We start from the raw sequence: 21,608 nt of genomic DNA on the forward strand, positions 1-21,608 counted from the left end.
TCAGCAGCCTGGATGCAGCAGCATCTGGGCGCCAACCCGCTCCTCTGAGCCCGGCGAGCGCTGTACGAGCCAGGGACCAGCTGCTCCAGGGTGGCAGCTCACGGTGCGGTTCCAGCCCAGAGACAGCTCTTCTGTCCTGGCCACAGATGCCAGACTCAGCCCCTCGCCCTCCCTGTTTCATCTGCTTTAACAGATGTTTGGGACGCAGAGCAGTCGTGTCATTGTCTGCGGAGGACTGAATTAGGTTACTAGCACGCTGTCTGTCAAAACGAGACAGGGTCAGACCGGCGATGTCACTTTCACGTGACCAAGAAGACTGCCTTAAAGCTCCTGCCATCCACTGAGTTAGCATACTGTGAGACATCACTGTGGATTAGGTGGAGTGAAGACAAAAGCTAATGATGGATATTGAATTGTGGCTAATCTTTACAAACAGAGTGGGTAAGGGGGAGACAAAGGGGGAGAATCGTGGGACAGTTAAAAATTCATTAGCGAGCCGCGACGGAAAGGCACAGACGGAGAGAAAGCTTGAGAGACGAAGAAGGGAAGAAAGAGGGAGAGAAACATAAAGAGGAAATCCTCTGAGGAAAACATCTTTCCATTCCCCTCCCCGTCTATTTCTTCGTCTAACTTTGTTGCAGTCTCACAGTGAGTGTGGAAGTCAGTGGAGTCACTCCACAGGGAAGTGTAGCTTACAACCCCCCAGCAAAACTGAGAGCCCGCTGCCTTTCTCCCTACATGCATTCATTATCTATTGTGTGCATTGAATAAGGAATATGGGACAAAACCAGGCATCTCCATTCCTTTGTAGAGAGCTGGATCAAAGGCCGGGAACACAAATTAAAATGTAATTTATGATGCTTTGTTTGCAGGCTTTTCTCTCCAGCACCTAAAATGTCACAAGAAGCATGTAATACTGCGGGGGCACTGTACATCACTGGTGTGTGTGTGTGTGTTCGGTGTGTGTGCGTGTGTGTGTGTGTGACGTTTAAGGAGGGGGGTGGTCAGGGATCTTGACTTCTGGGGAAATGAGAATGTAAGGCGTTGAATTAATTGAAGTGTTAATGTGCTGTGACTCCAGTGTGGTGCATGCATCTTTGTGTGTGTGTGTGTGTGTGTGTGTGTGTGTGTGCGTGTGTGTGTGCGCGTGTGTGCGTGTGTGTGTGTGTGTGTGTGTGTGTGTGTGTGCCTTCACCTCCTGCAAATGTCTGCTCTAAAGTGCTTTTGTTTGCTGTGAAAACTCATTAACAAAGTGAACACCTTTGCGATTTCACCCCAAAGTGGTGCTCACTGGAGAGGGAAAAGACCAGAAGGACCAGATGTGTACGGCGGGATGTAAGAGAAAATGGATGAAAATGTGATAATGATGATGTGAAGTACTAATGGCGATGGTGAATGCGAGCAGAAAAAGAAAAGAGGAGCAACTCAAGAGTCTCAGTTCCATAATCAACATCTCATTTGAAACAAGAGGATCCCCAAAGCGATGCTGCGAGCGGAAACAGAGGAAAGTGAGAGAAAATAAAGACGTAGAGAGCAATAGAGATGTTGAGAAGAGCAACGGCAGTAGGAATGTAGCGAGAGATGGAGAGATGGAGGCTGAGGACACACGAAAAGGACACTGAGGGCAAACATAAAAAAAAACATATTTTTCACTTCCAGGCTGAAAGTGAATGAACAAATGTGGTAAACAGCATACATCCATTAACTCTGTAACAGTGGGAACATATTCATGAGGTTTATGAAGACCATCACGAGGTCTCAAGGTCCATCTGAGTCTCCAAATTCAACTTTTCTAACACCCGTTGTTCAGAATTGCTGCTTGCATGTGATTGAGTGATTCAGTATGGAGCACCAGTGCTACAAGTGACAAGAGGTTTGTGTGGAGTCTTGCAAATATCTAAACTATATACAGCATGTCGTTGTATTCATCTGCGTATTTCAAAGCCACAGTATAGTCTGAAAAAGTCGAGCAGCAGAAGCAGGGCACGCTAAACCTAATGAGTCTTTTTGCCGTCAAACATACGGTCAGAAGTGTGTGTGTTTTTGTGTGTGTGTGTGTGTGTGTGTGTGTGTGTGTGTGTGTGCACTCTGTTGTTGTGTCTGCAGATGCTAATCCCAGTTGTGTGCACAGATTGCGAGTGTTTTTAAGAAGATTACAGATTACAGCCGGCAGAGGCAGATTAGCTGGCAGCCTGATCTGCACCTCTGGATGGACGGCCCTGCTCTTTCACAGCCCCCCCTTCTGTGTGTGTATGGGTGTGTGTGTGTGTGTGTCGCACATGTAACATGCTTTAGTGTGCCTGTTGGTATTCAAGAGGGAATCGTGATTGGTGGTAATGGCAGTTCTGTGCACATCCGTGTGTCTTAAGGTTTCAGCGTGTGTGATGAATACTGATTTGCACACATCCCATTTTCCTTATAGTGGATAAAGACCAGGAAATTGTGTGCATATATACACGCATGCTCCGACTGGGCTGTAAAGATATTCTCGATGCCAATTACATCTGGGAGAAGGTCTTTCACACACGCACACACACACGCACGCACAGCACGTGGATCAATGGGAAGGGCAGCCAGCCAATAGCCAGTCAATTCTGCCTCTATCCTTTCTCGGTTAACAGTGGAACCCCCGACTAAAGAAATCGTAGTATTTAACATGTTGCAGCCTGTTTAAAGCACTTCAGCCGAGCAGGTCTGAAATTCAATTATTCTTATTTTCTGTTCTTTTAAAATTGTCTTCCCCTGGGCGAGATGGAATATCTGTCTGGTTGGTTATCAGAGCCGATATTCAGCATTTTTCCTATTATAGTATCAGTGTTTATATTGTCAGACTGATAAATAAATACGATCAAAAATGCATTACTTTGGCTCTAATGCAGCATCCTTTCTCTGTTCTCTCATGCACACCGTATTCCTGTATAAATCGGAATAATGACAATATTCTGACGGCGTAGGTTTTTATGTAAACACCTTATTCCAATGGTCAGATTATCAAAAACTCAATTACCAGAATATGGACTTTAATCGGACTATAGTGTGCAGTCAGTGTCCACAATACTATCGGATGATACGAGTAATATCCAATAAGCACTAAATACTCAGAATTTGCAAAGTAACTTGTAGCTCAAGTTATCAAATAAATGGAGAATGAAGAAGAATGAAGTATTAAAAAAAGCACCTCCTTTGAGACAGAGAATTATATTTACTGTAAATGTATATCAGCTCCAATTATCAGTTATCGGCCTCTGGAATACTATTAATTAGTATGTGACTCAAGAGTACATTTTAAAAGGATTGAGGGCTTTGCAGCATCAGCTAAGAAGTAAAACTCATGAGTCAGAGCTGTGCTGAGATACCAACAGTGCGCTGGACTTCATCACAGAGGTGGAGGGAGAACATGTAGCATGAAAAAAAAGCCTGAGGAGGAGAAGAAGAAGTGAACAGCTGATTGCAAGTTTGATAAAGGACACAAATGATTCACCGGCTGATGGGCAGGACAGGTTTGTAGGGCTCTCTGTAAGATTGGACACTGCTTGGGAGAAGGTCAAACATGAACTGCATTAACACAGTAGTTCACCTTTGAAATACAAATTTTAATTTCAGCGGTATCTGCTTTTAAGATTTACCCAGGAGCTGACCAAAATGGCACCAAAATGGAAGGAAACTGTAACAGACCCAAGAATGTATCTCCTTTATGGAAGTTTATTTAAAAACCAACCAAATGGACACAAAGGCAAGTTCACCTGGATCTGAAATGGCGCAAAAAGACCGGGAATCTAAATTTGGGAGTCGTGCTGTTGCCGACAAGTTAAATAAAGGAAGAAAGTAATAAAGGCGGAGAACTTGTCTAACGTTAGTTATCTTCTCTCGCAAGTTTAATTCCACCGCAGCTGCCGGCTCATTTGTTTCACCACAGCTGATTTACAGAAAACACCGCTGAGACACAGCCAGCGTGCAGTCGAGGAGGTAACTTGAATAGGCTGTCAATTTATTGTAATGTTGAATTGTATCCATAGCAACAAGTGTCACCGGGGTGCCTCGGCAAAGTAGGTGGCAATGAGAATGATAAGATTACAGTACAGCTGGTGTAAACAGGCTACAGGAGGAACATTCTCACTGGCTGATATGAATTAAGTATGTGTTGTTCCCTTTCTGGTCGAATGGAAGCTCATTTGGACCGGGCTTGATCTGGACCCAGATTGGGTCAGTTCCTCTGGCTTGTTCCAGTATCCCAGAAGGCCACCACGCTTCAGTGCGCTCAACGGCCGCTCTTAATTTTAAAAGGGCTGTGAGTCAAACTTCACTCAGAACACAGTTAATGTTTGATGTAAGTTCCTACGCAGGTGGTGGTGCTTTATTTTTTTACAGCTTGTCGTTTTAACGCTGACATTTACATGGTGTCAGATGAGTTTCTGTGCAGCGAGAGAACTACTAAAAGTAAAAAAGAAGGCTCCCCAAATATCAGAGACAACATGTCTCCAACTGAGATACAAATTCAGAGTCACAAGCTTACATTGGCAAAAGCTGTTAAAAGCTTTTTTAAAAGAACTGGAGCAGTAAGCTCTGGGTTCCAAAGATTTTCTAAAGGCAGGACTACACAGCCTAAAAGAGCTCTTTTTTCTGCTTAAGATTTAGTCCAGTGCTCAATCAAACAGCATTGTCTACCATTACACAGCTCACAGACACAAGACCTACTATGCTGCATGGGAAAAAAACATAAATTGCAAGAGGCAGGCTGGGTTGTGGAAAGTGACGGAGAATGAGCGAAAATAAAAAAGGGCAGGCTGCTGAGACAGAGCAGACGGAGATGAGGACTGAAAGAGGGAGAAAGAGACCCTTCAACAGACTTTTCTTTCAGTTTCCACACAATACTCTTGAGTCGCCTGCTGGGCCCATACAGGCAGAAGTAAGAGGCCTGCTTGGCAGGAGTGGAAAAGTCCTTAATTGGTAAAAGTAGCAGCACTAAAACACAAATGCAATCACAAATAAAATGGCCTGCATTCAAATTTCACTTCTACAGCTGAAAGTAACTACATAACAGCTGCACAAAAAGCACATAAGGGTTATAAGGGTTTACTGATCTACTGGATAAGATGTGTTTTAAAGTACTTTTAAAAGGTTGCGTAGTTGTCAATGTCACGTGTTTCACAGGAAAAATCGGTACGAGTGCAGTGTTTCCACTTGACATGCAGTACAATGACGCTATGGAGCCAGATACAACAATTATTACACATACATACACACATTCATACAACTGTGTTGCAGCTTGTGCTTGGGAGCAACATGGATTTTACATCTGTAACAAAACCACAAACACTCATTAAGCAGGGATTTGATTGCAAATTGAGCCTCAGTTTAATCATGTAAACAGGATCAAACCTCTCTATACCACACACAGGCCAGCCATATATATGTGTATATATATATATATATATATATATATATATATATGTATGTGGCTGATGCAGGGTGCATGTAGACAGATGGGGAGAGGAGAGAGTGAGAGAGAGGGGAGAGAGTGAGGGTCTGCAGAGCACCACAGCTTCATGATTAATGCGGCTTTTAGCTGCAGCGGAGCCCGGGCCCCCCAAAGCAAACTGACCGGGTCGGGCCCATTCAACTCTCCTCCTTCCACTCTGTCGCTCTCTCTTCTTCTCTTTCCTCCCCATCAACCAAAAACCCAGCGACTGAGAACCAGCTACAGCCTACACACCACTGACTGTATCCCTACACCAACCCTTCAACATCCCTGTGCCTGCGTCTCACTTCATTTCACTTCACTCCCATGGTGAACCAACAACACACACCAGGGGACATTATTCTAACCTCTGGAATAAAGAAAATCACGTGTGTGTTGCCACGCACTTGTAGGCATGAAATGGCACAAACAACATTACAATAAGTGCAGCAACTTCATATCATCAAATGTAATGAGGTTACTATAAAGTCAGCATCGACTCTACCAAAGACAGGCAACCCTTGTTCCTGTGATGTGTTTCTCTGATGGGGGGGAGGCAAAAGATCAGACACCAAACAAGGAGAAGAGCAAAAATATTTGTGGTGACTTTGTGGGACTACAACTTGCGACGGTTTTTATCACTTTAGAAGGTAGAAAAAGGAAAAAAAAAGGTGAATAATCTTGTGCTGAAGCTCAGATAGAAGGACGCTCCGGGGAGACAGATGCCAAATGCAGCAAAGCGCTGTGTTTCCTCCCGCCTAACACACACGCACACACACACACACACACACACACAGAGAGAGAGAGAGAGAGTCCCTGACCACTATGTTTCAGAGAGAGGGGGTCACTCCCCCGCACCGGCCCGGCGCACAAACACACATGCGCCCACACTAAAATCCCGATGCACCACCACCACAACCTCCACCAGCATCAGCAGCAGCAGCGGCAATAGATAATTCATTGCAGTGAGCAGTGAATCCACAGGCTCCTCTCCAAGGTCCGACAACTATCACACACACACACCGATTGAGGAGGGGGGGGGGGGGGGAAAGTAGACTCGCGCACAGCGGCGGGACCCCCACATCCGCTCCCGGGCTCGTGTTTTGCACTGGCGCACTTACCTTTGCACTACAGCGAGAATGAGCACAGTTAGTTCCCATTTTGCGAAAAGGCTTTAGAATCCATTCACTCCGCGTGTATCTCCTCCTGGTTGACTCAGACATCCACAGAGTGTTTCAGCAGGGAGAGTAATCCAGTGTTCCATCCCGGGGAGAGCGCTCGCAGGCTCCGTTACATCTTTTTCCACAATCCCCACAAAACTATGCCAGTGCTTCTTTCAGCGCGTTTTTTTTTCTCTCTCTCTCTCTCTCTCTCTCTCTCTCTCTCTGTCTCTCCCCCTCCTCTCTCCTCTGCCCCCTCTTCTCTCCTCTCTCCCTCTCTCTCTCCCTCTCTGAGGTTGCCTGGTTACCTCTTTCTGTAGGCTGGTTCAGACCGCCGGCCGGCAGCCAATCAGGAGGCCGGGTTCCACTTAACCCCTGCGCTGCTGAACTGTCCTGATTTCTTCAGCTTTCAAGGAGTAGGGGGGGTGTGAGGAGGAGGAGGAGGAGGAGGGAGAAGAAAAGCACTGGGTGATGGTGGAGGGTTTAGTAAATGTATATTCACCAAATTATAATGAGCAAGAGGAGATGAAAGGAGAGGAAGGAGAAGGTGGAAGAGGACGGGCTGATGGGAGAATTTAGGTTTTGAAATGAAGAAAAAGTTGTGGGAGAAGCGTCATCAGGGTTACTCGTAGTTTAGAGGCTGCTGACGGGATGACTGTGCCGTCCAAAGTTCGCCGTCGTGACACACTTCTCTCTCCTGTACACACACTTACCGTGAATCATGAATTCGCACGCAAGCAGTCGTCAATGATGCAGCCTTCGCCCAGTCATTCAGCGTGGACTATTGATCGGGTAACCACCAGCGTTTAGATCGTGCAGCCTCAATCCTGTTGTTGTGTGTCTGTGTGTGAGTCACACTTGCCAAACTCACCGTGGTGTCTAACCTTCTTCAGTCTGAGTGGGAGTGCACTTATTGTAAGTTTCTGGAACTACGAAAAATGTTATGACGCTGGCTTAAAGACAGAAAAATACTGCTTCCCTCCTGTTGTTTATTGATTAATCAGCTTAAAACTGACTGACAAAAGAAACACCTGAATAAAAGATGATGGGAGAGAGAGATGCTGACTTCACTGAACCACGGCGTTCTGCCGCTTTCATGCCTTTCTTTCATTCTTCCTTAAGCCTCAACCTTGTGCAGCTTGCCCCCCCTTTAATCCACACCTCCTCCTCTCCCTTTTCTCCTTCACTTCCTTCGCCTAAGATCATCCCCCTGTCTGGATGTGTGTGCCGCTGTCAGGGATCTGGGAGCCTCGGCGTGGACACAATTCTTCTGATCTCTGCAAAGACTGGAAGATGCTCGGCAGTCTTCCGACTAAAACCTCGCTCAGGTTTCAAGGTGGAGACACCAGAGACACGAGGCCGGGGTGGGATATGTGAAGGAGGCAGATAATCAGAGGGTATGAATTTGTAAACCATGTACTGAGTTGTTGGGAACTGCCACCAGGAGTTTGAACAATTTATGTACACCAATATGTTTCTATGAAGCAAAGAATCTCAATCTGTATGTCTGTATGTTGTTCACACATCTTAAGAACCGTTTCTCTGATCTACTTCACACTTGGCAGGTTTGCTGCTGAGGATTCAAGGAGGAGCGGTGTCGGATTTGCTGCAAATTTGGACCTACGACAAGTTCAATATTAATCCCAGATAGCTAAATCGTTGCGGCCCAGATCTGGCCGACACCAGATACGTTAACGTGGCCCACATTCCGCGCGGAAACAGGTCAAAAATGTCGGTAGGTTTTTTTTTTCTTTTTACGCTTTCATGAAAGTTATTGGGAACGTTCATATCATCATTATGTCAGACTTCTGTGAATTCTCATTGTAACTGATCTCCCCCTTACTTTCTTCCTCAACCACACCTCCTCATCACTCACTCTCTCATCCCTTCATCTTTTCCTGCCTAAGTATAGCTGGAGTTTACCTTCGTTGTCTGTGCGGAGCCCTTCTGTCTATCTCCCTCCCACACTTCAGTATCTCTGCCCTTTTTGCCGTATCGCTCTCCCTCAGTATCTGCCTCCCTCACTCACCTTCCTCCTCTCCCTCACAGTCTGTGTCTGTCTGTCTCAGCTTGGCTGAACAGATAACTCCCGGATGCTCATGTGGGCAAGCCAGCAGCTTTCTCTCATTCCTTTAACTCCTATGCCGCACACACACACACACACACACACACACACAGTAGAAATCGAGCATCGGAAAAGATGTAATCACATACACACATCAACATATAGCCTTCTCTGGAGACACACACATATGGTTCTTTCTGTAAACTCATGGAAATGTCCATATATATATATAAAATGTAAAACACACAACGTGAAGTTCAGGTTCACACACGTGGCTTCACAGGATTAGGATTCCTCTCTCACACACATATGCAGAAAAAGGGACAGAGAAAGGGAATGAAAGAAAAGATAGTGGCACAGACAGACAGAGAAAAAGGAGAAAGAATAGAAATGTATGCGTATTATCAGCAAAACGGGTCAAACTCGTTAAAGGCAACAAAGGCAGCTCTCTAATTGCCTGAGCGCGGCTCTGCGCTGCTCGGCTACAGCAGTGGCAGTACAGTAAAGCGGGATGGTCTCCGACAGCCGGGTCATCATCAGACACACAGTGAGCCTGATTAAATCCATAAGCTTCCATGTTACATGCTGACCAACAATCTTCAAACTGCACATACACCAAGAGTTATGGTAAAAAAAAAGAAAAAAGAAAAAGTAAAGCAACATGTTCCATATGGATGAGGGAACATCTGCCAACTCAGAGCTCAACGGAGAAGACAATGAGGCAGGATTCAGCGGGATGAGATCTGGAGCACATGGTTACAGTAAGACAGGTTCTGGGCATCGCTTTGTCTCGCATAGCATATATAATAAGCATTGCATCGTAGTAACAAGGATGTTCCAGTTGTGTTAAATATGTAAATCCAGTAGTGTTAAATCTTTTTAACACAACAGATCAGGATGGAAGCCTGCTCATGGTTGGCACAAATAATGCAACATAATGATGTGCCACCACTATCGGTACTCTAGGTTCTTTTGAAATAGCAATGCTTTTTCGAGCACTCAATTTGTCGGCTGCAGGGACAACAAACAGTCCTGCTGCAACTGGTACGATGTTTTAGTAGTTTGACACATTGAACACAACTGAAGCACGTGGACTACATACAAGGATGAATTTATCTTCTTTTCAATGCTCTTTTTACGATGTTTATTTACTGTGTACATTCTGCATGGCATTGGCTAGATGCATAAGACAGGACCTGTACATCGCATGAGATGTAGCTGTTTGCTGGGAGCAGGCAAGTTAAACATGTTCACTAAGTCCTCCTACTCTGATGAAGACACGGAGGCTACGTTTATAAAAACAGACTTTACGATGAATTTATATCTTGTAGTATGACTCACGAAGACAACCGTGTACAAGTAGTTTGCTTGATTTTATTTACGGAAGACAATTAATCTGAGGGATATCATGTAAAAGGGAGAACACTTCCAACATGGTTATTTTATAGGACAGACAATAACATAAAACATTTATAAAATCCTCTAAAATAAAAAACAAAGATCCAAAGACACCAAAAGATAAAAAAAACAACTAAAAAACAGGCATGAAAGTTGAACCCCTGCCAGAGTATGTTTCTTTTAAGTATATAATTACATCTTAAAGGCATTTCATATATAAAAACATGATGAAAAAGCATGATATATGCCTATTCCCTGCCTGTCATTATCTAGCCAGTATTCTTAACCCACAGCTTTGAAATGATCTCATAAGAAAACTCTACACAAGACAGAAGTGATTCTCCCGCTGGTTAAGTCGAGGTCTTTCAGTTTCGAACACATATCCGTCCAAGCCTGTCGTGAACTTTGCTCGAGCTTTATGAACAATGTGCAGGCGCAACACACTCCCAAGCTGCATGTTCAGCTTTGTTTGGCAACCCTCTACTTAGTCCACTGAATGGCTTCAATCTCCTGTACCATCTCTGTGATCTAGTCTTCTAAAATGACTGACTTTCTACTTTGGTCCATATTCATGACTAATCCCTCATTTCATTTTTTTTTTTTAGTTGAAGGCAGTTGCAATTGAAGCTGATCTGAGATTTATAGATCAGAGGTGCCTAAATTTTTATGCTCAGCGTCTTTTATGAATCAAAGCCTGTCAATGGAAATGATCTTAAGACTGAGTTCAAGTGTAAATCTAAGAACATTTTCATAAATTAGGCCTCTGATGTTGGCAAAAGGTTGTTCCCTGCACCTCATTAAAAGCTTTACCATAACCGTGTGGCTCGTGCTGTATTCAAATATGGCTTACTGTAGTCACATGACATTGTGCTCAAACATTAGTTGATGCCGGTAAATGACAGAGTCTCCTCTGAGAAGGCATCAATACGTCTGGAGGTGAATTTGACAGAGACATCCAGACTGAAATGAGATTAGCTTTGACCCAAATGAACAAACAAGTACACGGTGACCCGTCTCACCTACTATCTCTCATATTGCTCATTTAGCTACGAACACCATGGTGTCGTGTGCATCGCAACGACTGAATGATAAATATATAGAGAGAGAGGGAGAGAAAGAGGGAAGGCAGAAGCAGATGGAATGGAACTACAAAGCTGGACCCCCCTCCGAAGAGGAAATATCACAGCATAACCGTAGCTATCAAAGCATGTCGCTCTTCAATAACTCAGATGTATCAGGATATCAAGTGCCTGACAGATGTGAAGAGAGTGAAAGTGCATGTGGAGATGAGGAGAGATGGCTTATAAGAGAGGAAACATATTGAATCTGAAAACTCTGTATGTACACAGACATCCAGAGGAGTTTCGAGCTGAGTTTTGACAATGTGACAGGCCATTCTTCTTTGCATTCTCACATGTAAATAAAGTGCGAACAAGCCAGAAACAGAAAGGGTAGAGACTCCTGAGGATGATCACAACTTAAATCTAGGTGACAGGTTGACTTGTGTGTATGTGTGAGTATGTGTGTGTGTGTCTTAAGCCGCAGGGGTTCAGATATAAAGATGTGCTCTGGTGAAATGTGACACATGTTTATGCTTTCATCAGGATGTGTAACTTTGAGGGCTTTTGCCTCTGGGAGGATCCATCATATTTCATCATATTTCATTAACACGTTTCATGCATATGCAGACATGGGAACATGCACGCACGCACGCACACACACACACACACACACACACACACACACACACACACACACACACACACACATACATACATACACACTATAGGTTTCCCTTAGAGCAGAGGGGAAGTAGAGGGTATCTAATCCAACCTTTGTGCGAGTGTCTCAGTGAGCCCTGCTGCTAGTCTGAACTCATTGCACTCCATCAGCCCCGCACCAACATCAGCCTCCGACACAACACCACCTGGATCACTCATGTCACTGCAGCATTGTTTTTCCCCATTGAGTCTCAAAAGATTACTTTTGTTGTAGTAATGTATTGAACAACAGCCACAGAGCTTCTTACACATTGTGCCCATAGCAAGTTGTGGTGTGGCACGACAATAGTGTGACAGGGACAATTATTTGTTAGTTTTAAAAAATGAGACAAAACAATCACATAAATACATTATTCTGAAGCAATTCTAAAGCAATGTGTATCATAATAGAAATATAATTAGGTGTCTGAGAAGTAATTAAAGGAGGCTATTAGCCAGGAAAAATTAACAGGGTCTTAGTGGAGGTGACAGGAGGCAGTGGTGATAACATTAGAAGCAACTGTTGATTTTTTTTTCGAGACAGAAATTGTCAATGAAGCTCTAGCATTCCTCCTGTTTTTGTTTGCCAGCCCTTCTTATCTATTTGATTATTTATTTTTAACTGTAATGGAAGCTGGTGTAGTTACAAGAGGAAAATGAAGCCTGCAGTTAGATGAAATAGACTAGTGCTTGGTTAAACAGTGAGGGCGGTGGTATATGATTTAACCATTAAAAAGGTCATTCATTCTTTTTGGGCTTTACTTTCTTTTATTGTGTTATATAGCATTTTTGTGCTTTAAAAGGTCTAGGTAGAAGGTCCCACACTGCCAGAAATGCCTGGTTTGGAGTCGAGCCTTTACTTCTGTAACTGATGTGCGTCACTATGTTACAGGTGTTATATAAATATAGATATTTATGATAAAATATATACACTCCAGTCAATCAGCAGACATACAGTTGCTATTGCTGTAGCAGCGTTATTTTAGATCACACTACTTTGCGCCGCATTACCTGCCCTGCTCTGCTTCTGAAAAATATAAAATGTGACAGTGCAGTGAGACTTAGACTCTGACATAGTGAATAAATAGTGACTATATGAAGCGCATGACCTTCTCATTACTGCAAATGATTCATACATCATACTGTATGAATACTTCTTCATACTTGGAGTCAGTCCAGTAGATCGATTCAGACTATGAGTGTCTGACAACAGGGAAACAATTCCTACAGAGACAGACCTTTTTGTTGAACAACAAGAACCATTTTGTAACCAGAAACACAAGTCGTGTTCAAGGAGAGGTCTGAAAATCTCGTGAGAGGTGAGTTGTTGAGGGAAGCTGACGATGGAAATGTGGGTCACAGTTGGAGAGAGAGGCTGGGGTTTATCTAGAGGAACTGCCAGCAAGTCATAGCTGACTATTTAACTGAATTTGACATAGATGAGACAAAAACTGTAACAACTCATGAAGTGAGAGACATGACCTTGAACAAAAATTGTATTTCTGGTTACAAAAATGATCTAAAAGGACTATTTCTTTAAAGAATTGTTTCTCACATTTTAATCTATGAAGGTGATAATTATGTCAAGCACATCATAGGGCAAAATAGTGGATTGCAAGACATGTAATACAACTATAGCCAGTTATTACATATTGTACAAGTATTGATCATCTAACAGGCATGGACTTAATGGATTTAAACTCCAGAATTTAATTTATTCTCCATTACTGCATAATCCACTGCATCCTATGATTTCATTGAAATACATGATTAGACATTATGCAACACAAGGAATTTGGCTCTCAAACAGCCATTTCTTCTTCAATCTAGGTTGTAGGCCAACCCTCACAATCCTTACTGCCCACAGCTGGTGTGTACACTTATCTATGGAGAAATGCATCAGGCGCATACAAATCAAATATAAAAATCTTCCATCAGTGTGAACTGAGGAGTTGATAAGAGCATCTGCTGTATACTATGTTCCTCCTGACCATGCTCTGCTCCACTGGACTGAGGAGTTATGATGCTGACCCTGCTCAACCTCTGGTAAACTCTGTGAATCGCTCAATGAGAGGGGGGTGGGAGGGGATGGGGTGATGCTAGTGCTGGGAGGAGGAGAGAGGAGAAAAAGAGGGCAGAAGAGGTGGAACAAGTCAAGCTGACACGATTTCAGTGTATTCACAATATTGTAAATAATGCACGATGGGCTGTTTCTCATGGATGTTGTCTTCATTCATATTTAAGTTACTCAGTAGTACTCCAGCTCTCCCCCTCTGCCTTCCGTGTGAGCCAGCCTGTACGTCAGTACATGTGCAGGAGTGCAGGCAAGAATTGAATGTGATAAACTCACCTTTTAGTTGAGCTCCCAACAAACTAGTAGGCTAATTACTGACTGCTATTTACTTCTTGATTGCTGGAGGTAATCAGAGCTTTAAAAAAAGCCACCTCAAAACAGATATTGTTATTGACCACAACACACTCTCTCTCTGTCTTTTGTTGCCTATTGGCACTGATTCAGGAAAAGAAACTCGTGATTTTATGGATTCATATTACACTGACCTAAGCTTTCACAGTCCCCAAAATACTTAATTTAATTGCTTTATTACCAGCTACCAAGTCAAAAGCCCACAGCCTCATAAAATCACCCCAATTATTACAAAATAGTGTCGCTTCATTGTGTTTCTCTTGATAACTCTGCCAAGACACTCTTGACTCTCTTGTTTGTCACATTATCATTTTTACAAACCAAGAATGGGCAATAGATAGTTGTTGGTTTTTCAGAGTGGATTTTCCCTTTCGGGGATGGAGCTTTACGCCCCAAACACAAGGCTGAAAGCAAGGACACAGCAGGACCTCCAGTCCTCTGCGTGTGCTCTCCGAGGCCTGACAATACAGCTAACTGCATCACATTAGTTCATATGGTCAGACACACTGTTGATGAAACCCTCTAACCTCCACCTCAGCCTCAACTCACAGCATGTGTGTGTGTGTGCCAGAGAGAAAGTGTGTTTGTGTGTCTACGTGTGCTCGGGCTGGTGAGTGAGGGCTGCCTGGGGCTCATTGCTCATCTCAGTGGGTATAAATAGAAAAATAGAGAGCAAGGAATATAAGAGCATCATAGTGTGTCTGGGGGGTGTCTGTGGGGTGGAGAGGCTGCTCAGAGCTAAAAAAAATAAAAAATAATAAAAAAAAACAGCTGACAGCAGGTGGATGAGCTGCAGGATTCAAAGGATAAAATATCTAGAATTGAGTAGCAAGTTGTGACTGGCTAATTGAAATCCTATCAGATGTATTTGTAGGTGATTGGATTCAAGAAAACTTTGCATTTGAACAAAATACCAAATACACATTTATATAGCATTTTGTCCTACTTCACTGGCCAAAGGGCTTTGCAAAGTGTTGAAGGTGTGGTTCGATTATATGGCAACAGCAGCGCATGCAGCGGCCAGTAGCCCCTTCAAATTTCACATCATTTTCCGGTTTGTGGAAATGTTTTGTTCTTGAAGCCGCTTATGAGTTTAAGTTAGTTGACTTAGTTTGTGTTGGCAGAGCGGAGGGAGGCATTGAGACGAGGCCCTCGATAATGTCCACTTCTTTGGACTGTTGTGGAAAATTGTGAGTCCTTCACCATGAAATCCACAGTCACTCAATGGTAGAAATACAGAAGAAAAGAAAAGAGCAGGTTTTGGATTCAGCAGACAGCAGTGGACTTTAAGATGATCACTGCCCACGGCAGCTGTCGACCATCCAACCTGACCAGCCGGGCAGATCCAGGGAGGAGAGACAGAGCATCAGCGTGAGAGCCATGCAAGTCAAGCTCAGATTTAAAGCAGCTCCTGGCTAATGTCCGGTCACATGGGAATGAGATGAACAAAATGGGACTGGTCAGGCAATGGGAAGTGGTGTGACTGTTGTGCACACATCTTTACAGAGACCTGCTCCACCACAACATCCTAGATCAAGCTGTTGCACTAAACAGCTAGACCATGTGCAGAGCTGGCAGAGCACATGACTCTGACAGGACTCAGTGTTTACTTCATTGATGCTTGGTGCTCCAACGCAGACAAAGTTGATGGAAACTGTTTACCAGATGTCAAACTTAATTTGAAGACGTCGACCATATTATTATCACAACTGCGGCAGTTTTATTCATGCAGATGCAATTTTAAACAATGTACTACAGAATCACTTCCTGCGTGTTTAGAAGCTTACAGCCTGTATAAAAGTAAATATGCTCTGTTGTGTAGTCTGAAGGAGTTACAATAAATCGTTTTTAAAAAATAAATCAACTTGATCTGACAATGCAGAATAGATTTTTTAATCGCAAGGTCTAATACAGTCTGAGCACAACAGGTTCAGAACATCATACTTGGCAGAGAGTTTGCAGCATCCTTCTCTTTTCTCCACAAGAAGTGATCTATGAGAACTGAACACATACCTGGACGTCACCACACCTGGTGTCCATATCACTGCTCCTCAAAGAAGGAAAAGGCACCTGGAGGAGGGAGAAACAGGGAGCGGGAGAGGGGGAGAGGGGGAAAGGCATAGCATTAAGAAAAAGCACTTGTCAGGTAGCCCATTAGAGAACCATTACAATACCAATCTCGGCTCCCCATCTTTCCCTCTCGCAATGTGTGTGTGTGTGTGTATGTGTGTGTGTGCGTAATTCTCTTTGTATGCCTCAAGTCACCTGCGGGGAGATGAGATCATTACCTGTGACTGCGGGGCTAATGTCACACACAGCCTCAAAACACACATAGACACACGTACAACCACACACACACACACACACACACACACAGAGGGCCACACGCATGCACTCGCTCAGGCAGACTAAAGAGGCTAATGTGACTCTGCCTCAGTAACAACACCACAGTGACTGCGGGGCTCGTCTCCATTTGGATAAGGCAGTCTGTTTCACAACCCGCTTCCAACATGGGCAGACAAGAAAAAACAAGAGGATAGAGAGAAGAGAGGGGAAATGACAGAAGGATGAATAGAGGGGCTTCTAATTGGAGACATGGTGGGAGCGAACAGCCATCTCTCTCTTTCTGATGGAGAAAATAAAACGCCGGGTTGCTCTGTATGGGGGGAAAATGTACAGCCGCAGACTTAATGTATGGCTCAGAATACGCTCATTAGCAGTGTTGGGACTGTGAATGACAGCTGAGGGCAGATGAGGAGGGGGATAATGGGAGGGGTGGAAAAGGGTCAGAAGGTGGGGGGGACAGGCATGGCCTCTAATTAACGTCTCCATCAGTCCTACGGCTCTCACTTTATGTTACTTTTATAACACTACTACAACATGATGCTGTCTGAAGTGTGTGTGTTAAGACAGGAACGTTGTTGGTTTAAGTTAACATGTGTAGTTCAGGTCCAGCGCTTCAGTCCAAACTAGTTTCGAATCAACCAATCAGATTTGAGGTTTTGCAAATCGGATCCACCGTCGGTCCCAGAACCATAAGATCCTTTGTATGGGCATATTTTAAGGTTTATTTTTAATTGCATAGTTTCGTTGTAGTTTATCTATACTGTGCACCCTTCACAGGGGGTGAGAGCACTAATGTATAACTTGGTGTGTATGGTTTATTTGTCAGACTGTGGCCAGTCATAATGTAGTCAGAGTATAATCCTGCCTAACTTTAATCATACCATTGTCAGTTAAATAAAGGACAAATTGTTAAAATAATTCTGAGATAATTTAGAACTGGAGGAAGGAGATCGGAGTCAGCTCAAGGTTCAAACAAGGTTTTAATCTTGTACAAGAGGAGCATTCACAGAGCAACACGCAGGTCTGTTACAAAGTGAAGACTCAATATCTGAAGAGAAAAGCATGGTATATATCCCTCTTTGTGGGTGTGTTTTCACTCAATTAGTTCCTAATTTATGACCTGCACTTAAAGGAATACTCCACAGAGAAGGAAGTGATAAGGAAGAGTTACGCTTCAGTGGTCACTCAATACCAGACATAGGTAATAAAATGGCCTAAAACAAGGTCACAGGTTACAGGTCATATTAAACAGTTACATTGAACATTCCTATGTAGGACTTCAGTTTACATCTCTCTTTGAAGTACAAAATTTCTATCACACAAATAGTTTGCAATAGACACGTCATCAGTAACAATAAGAGAATAGTTCAATAGAAGCACATAGTGAATACATCCTGGCTTATAAACAGCCTATGATATCAGTTGGTAAGTGGAAAATGACCAGCCAATCATTTAACAGGTGTGTAGTTTGTTTGCACCATCGCCATGTGATTGCCAACCACAGGAGAGTGTCTCAGAGGCATTATTATAGATCCCAGCACAGTTCTCATAAGACCAGCTGTGATCCGCCTCTAATACTATAAACACAACCAGGAGCTCTGGTAACGTCTGCCTACGAGCTGTAGCTGTGCCGGCAAACACAGCGACCCCTCTGGGCTCTGTCCTGGTCCTATGCTGCTCCTCACATCCATTATCACCAGAGTGAGAAAATAACTGCTGACGGAGAGGAAAATAAAAAATAGAAAAAGGACAGGTCACCTTGTCGGTATGGTCTGTGTGATTTTATTTGAGTGTTTTTTTCCATTGCTGTGTTAACATAATTATAACCTGTGTGCCTTGATAAAGTGGTCAATTCAAAATAAAGAGGTTAAATTCTACCTTTTATCGCTTGTTTTTTTTGAAAAAACAACAGTAACTGCAACTATGAGCATGAGTAAATTACTCTTGGCTCTACTAACATCCACATCCACAGCTGATGCCACTTTCACTGATGTGAGTGGTGCAAACAAAAGTGTTCCACCTTGATCGTACAGAATCTTACACACAATCACTCCTCCTGTGCTTATGAGCAGCTTTACTTTCCCATCAGCATCTCAGACCTTGTGTGAAAAGGGCCATCCTTCCTGTCCGTGTGTGTGTGTGTGTGTGTGTGTGTGTGCGCATGTGTGTGTGTATCACAGAAGCTTCTCCAGAGTCTCCATTGTTTGAGAATCTGTTGCGTTAATGTAATACACACCATTAATACGCCATGACCTCACAGCAAGCTTATTAAAGGCTCCTATTATGAACAATAATAACATTTCGGGGGGCTGTATTATCATGTGATATCTAATCTGTGTCCCCTCTCACCCTGTTACTATATACTGTTTCCTTCATGCTGCCTGCCGAGTTTAATGTATATACTGCAAACACTAGGTAGTTACTCATTGTTGTGTTTCATAAACAAAAAAAAAATGCAATTCTTGTTCTATACAGCATGAAAATAAAGCTGGAGGTGCACTCCGTGTTTATTCTCTTCACACGTTTCAGGCCCCACACTGAACCACACATGGTAATGCTGCAGCTGCCTCTCTCCTCCTCGTCCTCCCCTTCTCCAGTCATCTCCTGTTCTCTCTCTTTAATTATCTCTCTCAATCTCTTTTTGTTTTCAATTTGAATTACTTAAGTGTCATATTAGCAGCGCTGGCAAGCACAAACTGTAGTAACAATACAATTTGCTAAACGTGTGATTCCGCTCTCTTTCACACCGCCTCTCTCTCGTGCCCTCTCCCTCACCTCCCAAACACCCACGCCCACCATGTGACCCCCCACATAATCATGTCGCAATCATGTGAGAAAGCGTAGGAATATTAAAAATTAACTTCACATTCATTCCGGGCAAGCACAATATGAGATGAATTAATCATGGCGTACAAGGTTGTCTAGATTCTTATCCTTTATCCACATCTGCCTTCCTGCGCTGTGAGGATGGTGGCAGGAAATTAAAGGTGGCCAATGAGGGACCAGTATTTGTACTGTGGGTGTCGGAGTGCAACGATCTGCCCTGACACTAAATGCAACATGATACCGCTCATTCACCCCACAAACGCTTCTGAAACAGAAATCACATTAATTTAAAGAAGCGCTGCACCATTTATTTATTTTTTATATCAGAGGCAGTTTACAAGTCATGAGTAAAACTGCTGAGCCAGTGAAATTATTTTTTACTGTCTTCTGTGGTTTGGGAAGGAGCTCTCTTGGAAACAACCCTGATGATATTGAGTGGATATGTCACTGGCAAAAATACATGCGACACAGACTCCATCTCTGTAGCGCCTTCACTGTGGGACTTCCTAAAAACTTGGCGTTCAACCCGGGTGTGTCGCCTTACGTCCCGCGTCACACAGAGTGTTGAGTGCCTGATGCTCGTTCTCTTCCGCTCGCACTGGGTGTCTCATCTCTTGATACATCAAACACAGATGGTTTTATTTTTGGTGATCCTCGCTTCTCCTCTCCCTCAGGGAACCAAAACTGAACGCTGATTTATTAATCTAAGCCACACTATGTTCTTCTCCAAAACCTGATTGAGAATTTTCATTGCCTACATCTAACCTAGTAGTTCTATTTTCTTGAATCGAACCAAACTGCGACTGAAAAATGGAAATATTCGTTTAAATACCAGAAAACAATAAATTCACTTAGTCTAACATTTATGAGCCGTAAAACAAAACTCTAAATACAGGTGGGATGTGAACTCTGGTCAACCACACAAAATATATTCGTTCCATCCACTCGGCCAGCTCAGCAGATTCCACTAATTAAGCATTTTTATACTATATCACCTAAAGACCTACCTTTCCAAGAGGTTTTCCCGCAGCAAACTTCCCATAAAGCCACCCAAACAGTCTTACAAGACAGAATATCACCTTCTGTGCACAAAGATGAGGTTAAATACACAAATTATTGGAAAACAATATGCAGTTAGAGCGAGGGCCGAGGCGGTCATGGAGCTCACTGAAGCATGCTGCTGTGCATCCTGCAAAAACACACCCAACCAACCGGGAACCAAGTTTTTAGTCTCCCTTCCCTGTGTGCATATTGAGTGATAATGCAGATGACTATGCAGAGTTTGGAAGCGTGGGCTACATTAACTGCAGCTGAAGTAATTACCTAGGTGATTCTAACTACAGGATCATGGATACACATTGATTTTAATGATTTATAGTGTCATGTAAAAACACCCACAAGGATGCTCTACTGCGCAGCACTGCCTCTGGTACAATAAGGTAATTATTGTAATCAGTTTTGGACAGACTGTTTCACACAGTTCTAGTTTTAACCTATTGAAGGGTGGAATTGAGAAAAAAAAGTAGAATAGTCACATAAAAATGTGGTCGTCTGTGGTCAGTGAGCAGCTTCAGTTGATCATAATGAAAGCACTCTGCTGCGACAGAAGTATCACGCCATGTCCGTGCCTCTTTCATTTTGGTTATTAGGTTTTGGCTGCGAGAGTACAAATTTGATCTGTGAGTGAGGACTTTGAAAGTTGTGGGTGTTTGCCAGGCAAGGAGGGTCTAAAGATTTACTTGACCCAAACTACGGACTCAGAGCCAGGGGTATCAAGGGCTCTGCAGCTTCAATTCTTTTTAAATCTGTCTCATCGGAATTCTCCAACTCAATGCGTCTCTAAATGTATAATTAATGCCAACTAAAGTTTATCCAAAACTGCCAAGAAAGCATATTGATGAGAGGAAATGAAACTCAATGAGTCTCTTTCAAATGGACCAGCAGTACTTTGCTTCTGGAATGATTCTTTCTTAACCATCTTTCTCTCTCTCCCGCTTCATCTCTTTGCTGCCTCTATCTCTCCATCTCTCACGCTTGATGGCCCCCCTGCATGCTCCTAATAACCCATGATGAGTCCTCCACACTTGAGCACCCTCCCATCAGACACCCGCTGAGACTCACACACACACACACAAGCGCACACACACACACACGCACACACTCTACCCCT

General features: G+C 43.4%; 1 protein-coding gene across 7 annotated transcripts in view; it reads right to left on the reverse strand.

Annotated features, from left to right (window-relative positions):
- dab1a (DAB adaptor protein 1a) overlaps window positions 1-21,608 on the reverse strand; it is a 204,388-nt gene that overhangs the window by 71,126 nt on the left and 111,654 nt on the right. For 5 of the 7 annotated variants that reach the window (XM_030433473.1, XM_030433470.1, XM_030433466.1 and 2 more), the window contains exon 1: window positions 6,580-6,869. The gene's annotated coding sequence lies outside the window, so the exon portion shown is untranslated. Of the gene's footprint in view, window positions 1-6,579; window positions 6,870-16,279; window positions 16,337-21,608 lie in introns of those variants that run through there. The other 2 variants (XM_030433468.1, XM_030433467.1) reach the window with 1 other exon arrangement.

The sequence above is a fragment of the Sparus aurata genome, chromosome 11, assembly GCF_900880675.1.
Source record: "Sparus aurata chromosome 11, fSpaAur1.1, whole genome shotgun sequence".
NCBI classification, from domain to species: Eukaryota; Metazoa; Chordata; class Actinopteri; order Spariformes; family Sparidae; genus Sparus; species Sparus aurata.